This window comes from Seriola aureovittata, chromosome 4, assembly GCF_021018895.1.
Source record: "Seriola aureovittata isolate HTS-2021-v1 ecotype China chromosome 4, ASM2101889v1, whole genome shotgun sequence".
NCBI lineage: Eukaryota > Metazoa > Chordata > Actinopteri > Carangiformes > Carangidae > Seriola > Seriola aureovittata.
Genome location: NC_079367.1, coordinates 447,108 through 452,107, shown reverse-complemented (window position 1 = coordinate 452,107; position 5,000 = coordinate 447,108). Strand labels below are relative to the sequence as shown.

The window sequence follows — 5,000 nt, the reverse complement described above, 5'->3', positions numbered from 1 at the left end:
GCTTTTTGGCATCTCTTTGCAATCAGCAGAGGACGCTGCTGCTCCTGCTTCAACAACCTGTTACTCTGCACCTGGCTGCACTTTTGGGGACAGCACAGATCACAATGTAAAGACACTTTTGTATTAAAATGTTACAAAGTTGACATGTTGAGAGCCAAAGCAACAAGCAAACGCTGAAAAGGAAAGGCTCCTGCGCTAGACAGAAACACGTAGCTTCGTGCATGAAGGACATGATCGTCATGTTTAAAGAGGGTATTTGTCGCGCTCCCTCTCGCTTACGGCCATACCACTCTGAACGCGCCCGATCTCGTCGATCTCGGAAGCCAAGCAGGGTCGGGCCTGGTTAGTACTTGGATGGGAGACCGCCTGGGAATACCAGGTGCTGTAAGCTTTTTCGCATCTCTTTGCAATCAGCAGAGGACGCTGCTGCTCCTGCTTCAACAACCTGTTACTCTGCACCTGGCTGCACTTTTGGGGACAGCACAGATCACAATGTAAAGACACTTTTGTATTAAAATGTTACAAAGTTGACATGTTGAGAGCCAAAGCAACAAGCAAACGCTGAAAAGGAAAGGCTCCTGCGCTAGACATAAACACGTAGCTTCGTGCATGAAGGACATGATCGTCATGTTTAAAGAGGGTATTTGTCGCGCTCCTCTCGCTTACGGCCATACCACTCTGAACGCGCCCGATCTCGTCCGATCTCGGAAGCCAAGCAGGGTCGGGCCTGGTTAGTACTTGGATGGGAGACCGCCTGGGAATACCAGGTGCTGTAAGCTTTTTCGCATCTCTTTGCAATCAGCAGAGGACGCTGCTGCTCCTGCTTCAACAACCTGTTACTCTGCACCTGGCTGCACTTTTGGGGACAGCACAGATCACAATGTAAAGACACTTTTGTATTAAAATGTTACAAAGTTGACATGTTGAGAGCCAAAGCAACAAGCAAACGCTGAAAAGGAAAGGCTCCTGCGCTAGACAGAAACACGTAGCTTCGTGCATGAAGGACATGATCGTCATGTTTAAAGAGGGTATTTGTCGCGCTCCCTCTCGCTTACGGCCATACCACTCTGAACGCGCCCGATCTCGTCGATCTCGGAAGCCAAGCAGGTCGGGCCTGGTTAGTACTTGGATGGGAGACCGCCTGGGAATACCAGGTGCTGTAAGCTTTTTGGCATCTCTTTGCAATCAGCAGAGGACGCTGCTGCTCCTGCTTCAACAACCTGTTACTCTGCACCTGGCTGCACTTTTGGGGACGGGACAGCACAGATCACAATGTAAAGACACTTTTGTATTAAAATGTTACAAAGTTGACATGTTGAGAGCCAAAGCAACAAGCAAACGCTGAAAAGGAAAGGCTCCTGCGCTAGACATAAACACGTAGCTTCGTGCATGAAGGACATGATCGTCATGTTTAAAGAGGGTATTTGTCGCGCTCCCTCTCGCTTACGGCCATACCACTCTGAACACGCCCGATCTCGTCGATCTCGGAAGCCAAGCAGGGTCGGGCCTGGTTAGTACTTGGATGGGAGACCGCCTGGGAATACCAGGTGCTGTAAGCTTTTTGGCATCTCTTTGCAATCAGCAGAGGACGCTGCTGCTCCTGCTTCAACAACCTGTTACTCTGCACCTGGCTGCACTTTTGGGGACGGGACAGCACAGATCACAATGTAAAGACACTTTTGTATTAAAATGTTACAAAGTTGACATGTTGAGAGCCAAAGCAACAAGCAAACGCTGAAAAGGAAAGGCTCCTGCGCTAGACATAAACACGTAGCTTCGTGCATGAAGGACATGATCGTCATGTTTAAAGAGGGTATTTGTCGCGCTCCCTCTCGCTTACGGCCATACCACTCTGAACGCGCCCGATCTCGTCCGATCTCGGAAGCCAAGCAGGGTCGGGCCTGGTTAGTACTTGGATGGGAGACCGCCTGGGAATACCAGGTGCTGTAAGCTTTTTCGCATCTCTTTGCAATCAGCAGAGGACGCTGCTGCTCCTGCTTCAACAACCTGTTACTCTGCACCTGGCTGCACTTTTGGGGACGGGACAGCACAGATCACAATGTAAAGACACTTTTGTATTAAAATGTTACAAAGTTGACATGTTGAGAGCCAAAGCAACAAGCAAACGCTGAAAAGGAAAGGCTCCTGCGCTAGACATAAACACGTAGCTTCGTGCATGAAGGACATGATCGTCATGTTTAAAGAGGGTATTTGTCGCGCTCCCTCTCGCTTACGGCCATACCACTCTGAACACGCCCGATCTCGTCCGATCTCGGAAGCCAAGCAGGGTCGGGCCTGGTTAGTACTTGGATGGGAGACCGCCTGGGAATACCAGGTGCTGTAAGCTTTTTCGCATCTCTTTGCAATCAGCAGAGGACGCTGCTGCTCCTGCTTCAACAACCTGTTACTCTGCACCTGGCTGCACTTTTGGGGACAGCACAGATCACAATGTAAAGACACTTTTGTATTAAAATGTTACAAAGTTGACATGTTGAGAGCCAAAGCAACAAGCAAACGCTGAAAAGGAAAGGCTCCTGCGCTAGACATAAACACGTAGCTTCGTGCATGAAGGACATGATCGTCATGTTTAAAGAGGGTATTTGTCGCGCTCCCTCTCGCTTACGGCCATACCACTCTGAACGCGCCCGATCTCGTCCGATCTCGGAAGCCAAGCAGGGTCGGGCCTGGTTAGTACTTGGATGGGAGACCGCCTGGGAATACCAGGTGCTGTAAGCTTTTTCGCATCTCTTTGCAATCAGCAGAGGACGCTGCTGCTCCTGCTTCAACAACCTGTTACTCTGCACCTGGCTGCACTTTTGGGGACAGCACAGATCACAATGTAAAGACACTTTTGTATTAAAATGTTACAAAGTTGACATGTTGAGAGCCAAAGCAACAAGCAAACGCTGAAAAGGAAAGGCTCCTGCGCTAGACATAAACACGTAGCTTCGTGCATGAAGGACATGATCGTCATGTTTAAAGAGGGTATTTGTCGCGCTCCTCTCGCTTACGGCCATACCACTCTGAACACGCCCGATCTCGTCGATCTCGGAAGCCAAGCAGGGTCGGGCCTGGTTAGTACTTGGATGGGAGACCGCCTGGGAATACCAGGTGCTGTAAGCTTTTTGGCATCTCTTTGCAATCAGCAGAGGACGCTGCTGCTCCTGCTTCAACAACCTGTTACTCTGCACCTGGCTGCACTTTTGGGGACAGCACAGATCACAATGTAAAGACACTTTTGTATTAAAATGTTACAAAGTTGACATGTTGAGAGCCAAAGCAACAAGCAAACGCTGAAAAGGAAAGGCTCCTGCGCTAGACATAAACACGTAGCTTCGTGCATGAAGGACATGATCGTCATGTTTAAAGAGGGTATTTGTCGCGCTCCCTCTCGCTTACGGCCATACCACTCTGAACACGCCCGATCTCGTCCGATCTCGGAAGCCAAGCAGGGTCGGGCCTGGTTAGTACTTGGATGGGAGACCGCCTGGGAATACCAGGTGCTGTAAGCTTTTTGGCATCTCTTTGCAATCAGCAGAGGACGCTGCTGCTCCTGCTTCAACAACCTGTTACTCTGCACCTGGCTGCACTTTTGGGGACGGGACAGCACAGATCACAATGTAAAGACACTTTTGTATTAAAATGTTACAAAGTTGACATGTTGAGAGCCAAAGCAACAAGCAAACGCTGAAAAGGAAAGGCTCCTGCGCTAGACATAAACACGTAGCTTCGTGCATGAAGGACATGATCGTCATGTTTAAAGAGGGTATTTGTCGCGCTCCCTCTCGCTTACGGCCATACCACTCTGAACGCGCCCGATCTCGTCCGATCTCGGAAGCCAAGCAGGGTCGGCCTGGTTAGTACTTGGATGGGAGACCGCCTGGGAATACCAGGTGCTGTAAGCTTTTTCGCATCTCTTTGCAATCAGCAGAGGACGCTGCTGCTCCTGCTTCAACAACCTGTTACTCTGCACCTGGCTGCACTTTTGGGGACGGGACAGCACAGATCACAATGTAAAGACACTTTTGTATTAAAATGTTACAAAGTTGACATGTTGAGAGCCAAAGCAACAAGCAAACGCTGAAAAGGAAAGGCTCCTGCGCTAGACAGAAACACGTAGCTTCGTGCATGAAGGACATGATCATCATGTTTAAAGAGGTATTTGTCGCGCTCCCTCTCGCTTACGGCCATACCACTCTGAACGCGCCCGATCTCGTCCGATCTCGGAAGCCAAGCAGGGTCGGGCCTGGTTAGTACTTGGATGGGAGACCGCCTGGGAATACCAGGTGCTGTAAGCTTTTTCGCATCTCTTTGCAATCAGCAGAGGACGCTGCTGCTCCTGCTTCAACAACCTGTTACTCTGCACCTGGCTGCACTTTTGGGGACGGGACAGCACAGATCACAATGTAAAGACACTTTTGTATTAAAATGTTACAAAGTTGACATGTTGAGAGCCAAAGCAACAAGCAAACGCTGAAAAGGAAAGGCTCCTGCGCTAGACAGAAACACGTAGCTTCGTGCATGAAGGACATGATCATCATGTTTAAAGAGGTATTTGTCGCGCTCCCTCTCGCTTACGGCCATACCACTCTGAACGCGCCCGATCTCGTCCGATCTCGGAAGCCAAGCAGGGTCGGGCCTGGTTAGTACTTGGATGGGAGACCGCCTGGGAATACCAGGTGCTGTAAGCTTTTTGGCATCTCTTTGCAATCAGCAGAGGACGCTGCTGCTCCTGCTTCAACAACCTGTTACTCTGCACCTGGCTGCACTTTTGGGGACGGGACAGCACAGATCACAATGTAAAGACACTTTTGTATTAAAATGTTACAAAGTTGACATGTTGAGAGCCAAAGCAACAAGCAAACGCTGAAAAGGAAAGGCTCCTGCGCTAGACAGAAACACGTAGCTTCGTGCATGAAGGACATGATCGTCATGTTTAAAGAGGGTATTTGTCGCGCTCCCTCTCGCTTACGGCCATACCACTCTGAACACGCCCGATC

The 5,000-nt window shown here is 49.8% G+C and overlaps 13 non-coding genes across 13 annotated transcripts in view; all 13 read left to right on the top strand.

Annotated features, from left to right (window-relative positions):
* The window catches only part of LOC130168425 (5S ribosomal RNA), a 119-nt gene extending 116 nt beyond the window's left edge, over window positions 1-3 (top strand). The window contains exon 1 of the ribosomal RNA XR_008827448.1: window positions 1-3. This exon is cut by the window's left edge and continues 116 nt beyond it. This is a non-coding gene — a ribosomal RNA (5S ribosomal RNA).
* Window positions 4-273: 270 nt separating this feature from the next.
* LOC130168577 (5S ribosomal RNA) lies at window positions 274-391 on the top strand. Its single transcript, XR_008827594.1, has one exon. It is a non-coding gene; the product is annotated as a 5S ribosomal RNA (ribosomal RNA).
* A 269-nt stretch (window positions 392-660) lies between these two features.
* LOC130168424 (5S ribosomal RNA) lies at window positions 661-779 on the top strand. The gene has a single exon (XR_008827447.1). It is a non-coding gene; the product is annotated as a 5S ribosomal RNA (ribosomal RNA).
* A 270-nt stretch (window positions 780-1,049) lies between these two features.
* On the top strand, window positions 1,050-1,166 carry LOC130168637 (5S ribosomal RNA). The gene has a single exon (XR_008827652.1). It is a non-coding gene; the product is annotated as a 5S ribosomal RNA (ribosomal RNA).
* A 275-nt stretch (window positions 1,167-1,441) lies between these two features.
* LOC130168590 (5S ribosomal RNA) lies at window positions 1,442-1,559 on the top strand. The gene has a single exon (XR_008827607.1). It is a non-coding gene; the product is annotated as a 5S ribosomal RNA (ribosomal RNA).
* A 275-nt stretch (window positions 1,560-1,834) lies between these two features.
* On the top strand, window positions 1,835-1,953 carry LOC130168423 (5S ribosomal RNA). Its single transcript, XR_008827445.1, has one exon. It is a non-coding gene; the product is annotated as a 5S ribosomal RNA (ribosomal RNA).
* Window positions 1,954-2,228: 275 nt separating this feature from the next.
* LOC130168521 (5S ribosomal RNA) lies at window positions 2,229-2,347 on the top strand. Its single transcript, XR_008827542.1, has one exon. It is a non-coding gene; the product is annotated as a 5S ribosomal RNA (ribosomal RNA).
* Window positions 2,348-2,617: 270 nt separating this feature from the next.
* LOC130168421 (5S ribosomal RNA) lies at window positions 2,618-2,736 on the top strand. Its single transcript, XR_008827443.1, has one exon. It is a non-coding gene; the product is annotated as a 5S ribosomal RNA (ribosomal RNA).
* A 269-nt stretch (window positions 2,737-3,005) lies between these two features.
* LOC130168589 (5S ribosomal RNA) lies at window positions 3,006-3,123 on the top strand. The gene has a single exon (XR_008827606.1). It is a non-coding gene; the product is annotated as a 5S ribosomal RNA (ribosomal RNA).
* A 270-nt stretch (window positions 3,124-3,393) lies between these two features.
* On the top strand, window positions 3,394-3,512 carry LOC130168520 (5S ribosomal RNA). Its single transcript, XR_008827541.1, has one exon. It is a non-coding gene; the product is annotated as a 5S ribosomal RNA (ribosomal RNA).
* A 275-nt stretch (window positions 3,513-3,787) lies between these two features.
* LOC130168611 (5S ribosomal RNA) lies at window positions 3,788-3,905 on the top strand. The gene has a single exon (XR_008827628.1). It is a non-coding gene; the product is annotated as a 5S ribosomal RNA (ribosomal RNA).
* A 274-nt stretch (window positions 3,906-4,179) lies between these two features.
* Window positions 4,180-4,298, top strand: LOC130168420 (5S ribosomal RNA). Its single transcript, XR_008827442.1, has one exon. It is a non-coding gene; the product is annotated as a 5S ribosomal RNA (ribosomal RNA).
* A 274-nt stretch (window positions 4,299-4,572) lies between these two features.
* On the top strand, window positions 4,573-4,691 carry LOC130168418 (5S ribosomal RNA). The gene has a single exon (XR_008827441.1). It is a non-coding gene; the product is annotated as a 5S ribosomal RNA (ribosomal RNA).
* Window positions 4,692-5,000: the final 309 nt, after the last annotated feature.